General features: G+C 36.6%; 1 long non-coding RNA gene across 1 annotated transcript; it reads right to left on the bottom strand.

The window, feature by feature from the left end:
* Positions 1-996: 996 nt before the first annotated feature.
* LOC124894143 lies at positions 997-2348 on the bottom strand. The gene is made up of 3 exons (XR_007051027.1): positions 1569-2348; positions 1270-1448; positions 997-1186 (listed from the first exon to the last, which is right to left on the bottom strand). It is a non-coding gene; the product is annotated as an uncharacterized LOC124894143 (long non-coding RNA).
* Positions 2349-2455: the final 107 nt, after the last annotated feature.

Raw genomic sequence — 2455 nt, forward strand, 5'->3', positions numbered from 1 at the left:
GTCGTTCTTTATTTTTATTTGGTGTTTTCTTTTGATACAATTATGAATTTTGATAAAAATTTCTTATAGAGGGTATGGTTTTTTCAGCTGATTTGCATCTGTTTATCGTGTTGTTGTGATGTAATTTTTGTTCTGTTTGTTTGAGTCGAGGGTTTGTTGAATTTTCTTCAACTGAAAATGTATTTAGGAATTCAAGTCTATTCTTCGTCTGTTATCATGAAATATTTTTAATTTTCTTTGTTTTTTCTGTGATGATAAACTTTCATATAAAAGGTCATATAATATTGTTTCGACACATAGCTAACTTGTTTTTCCAGGTAGAAAGATACGTTAGACTCAAATAAATTGCGAGGCAAAATGTTCTGTTTTGTAGTGTAAATTCAGTGTGGTTCGGGAGATGAGATACTGTGCAATAATTTTCTATCAGTGTTATGTCACACAACTAATTTCAGAATCACATCGTATAATATTTTCAACTTTTTCAGATTGTAGGAAGCCTATACTTAATGGAATCCATTCCCAGTAGTAGTTATAAGAAAAGTTTGAAGAGGTGGCTTTTCATTGACAAAAGGGTTGGTTTAAACAGTCGCTACTTCTAAACATCCACTACTATAAAATGTCTAGTTAACAAAACTATTGGTAACTATTTAATTTTTTCATGTCGCTTCTAACTCCTTCAGATAATATCCTGCTCTCTTTTAAGTTGAACTTTTCCTCATTATTTTGTAGATACTTTAGCTATATTCTACTTCTGAATTTTCATGTTAATTTAATATTTTTTTGGTGTTCACTTACTTTAGTGTAGTTGAACGTGTGGATCGAAAATATTGCAACACCATAGAGAGAAATTTAGAACAAAAACTGATATTTGTTATTGATGATTCTTTATTGCACAGATTCCCTATTTATCTGAAAATACAATTGTAACTACTTTTAAATGATTTGAGAATGAATAGTGACAGTAAAAACTGTCTAACTAATTGAAAGTTATAACTACTTTCTTGAACTGGTTGCTGAGGTGGACTGACTTATTTTAATCTCCCTTTCCAGCTATTTATGTCTTTCAATTTTTATTTCATGTATCAGCTTCTTGGTGTTAACTACTTAGTGTTGTTTCCTCATAGCCACCTCTTTGTTAACTTGGCTGACGCGCCTGGAGTTTTGCAATTTCTACTTTCATTTGCACCTGTAAAATGAACGACGATTCTGTAAATGCTATATTTGATCAGTATTGGGTTTTAACTGAAACTTTAAATTTATTTTACTTACAAGAATCCGGCACGCTCCCTCTTCCAAGTGAAGATCTTCTCGACATGATTGGTAGTGGGATGCCAGTTAAGGATTGTCTTCTCAGTGTCCTTGCATTAGATGCTGTTGATGACTTCTCCTCATTTTGGCAACTAAAAGGCGATAATGGGGCTGCTGCTTTAGTCCTTTTCTGTTGGTTCCTGTAAATTTTCACAAATAGAATACGATTATGCGTCCATGATAAGGACGGGAAGATAACAGGAGTATCTCAGGCAACAGAATCACAATGTTGAACTTTCGAAAAGCTATACCTTACATACTTTCTATCAGAACCATTATCCCAATAGTCCGAAGTGATCTTCGTATTTGAGATCCCTTTCCATGAGTACTGCTAGTCAAAGGCTTCTGGAATTCAGATGAAATAGTACGGTTACTTTGCATTCCTGCCTTGTTCTCACTTATAGAGGTTATCAGTGGCTCGGGTGTCTTGGGTAGTTGAAGAGAAGGAATCCTTGTTTTGTTATCTGTTGTTTTCACAACCTGGCTTTTGATGGCAGCACTTGTTGGACTCCTAGGTACATTGCAGCTCTTCAAAGCGGAAGTTAGACTCCGAGGTGCCTGCTGGCTTTTGAAACCAGAAGTTGGACTTCAAAGAAGCTGCTGACTTTTATAGGTGGAAGTTGTACTCGGAGGAGCATGCTTGCTTTTGAAACCAGAAGTTGGACTCCGATGATGCTGCTGGCTTTTGAAACCAGAAGTTGGACTCCGAGGAGGCTGCTGGCTTTTAAAACCAGAAGTTGGACTCCGAGGAGGCTGTTGGCTTTTAAAACCAGAAGTTGGACTCCGAGGAGCTTGCTGGTATTTGAGACCAGAAGCTGGAGTTTGGGGAGTATCCTGGCTTCTAAAAGAAAAAGGTGGACTCGGAGGAGTCTTCATGAAACTATCATTATCCGCTTGATCATACAATTTTGTGACATCATATCCTTCCTGAAGCTCAGCTGTTGCTTTAGGCTTCTGGAAAGGTGTCCTTGATGCTTCCTTTGGTTTGTTAGTTTGAGGAGTTAGTGCTTCCTTGTTAGCCAACGCCTTTTTCAGGGTCCCGATCTGCAACGATGTGAACAGTAATCATGTAATGAATCATTATCCAACGTTCTGCAAATTTCTGTCTTGTAACCAACATTTAACCATATAATATCATAGAATGATG

Source organism: Capsicum annuum, unplaced genomic scaffold (genome assembly GCF_002878395.1).
Source record: "Capsicum annuum cultivar UCD-10X-F1 unplaced genomic scaffold, UCD10Xv1.1 ctg70554, whole genome shotgun sequence".
In the NCBI taxonomy this organism is placed as follows: Eukaryota; Viridiplantae; Streptophyta; class Magnoliopsida; order Solanales; family Solanaceae; genus Capsicum; species Capsicum annuum.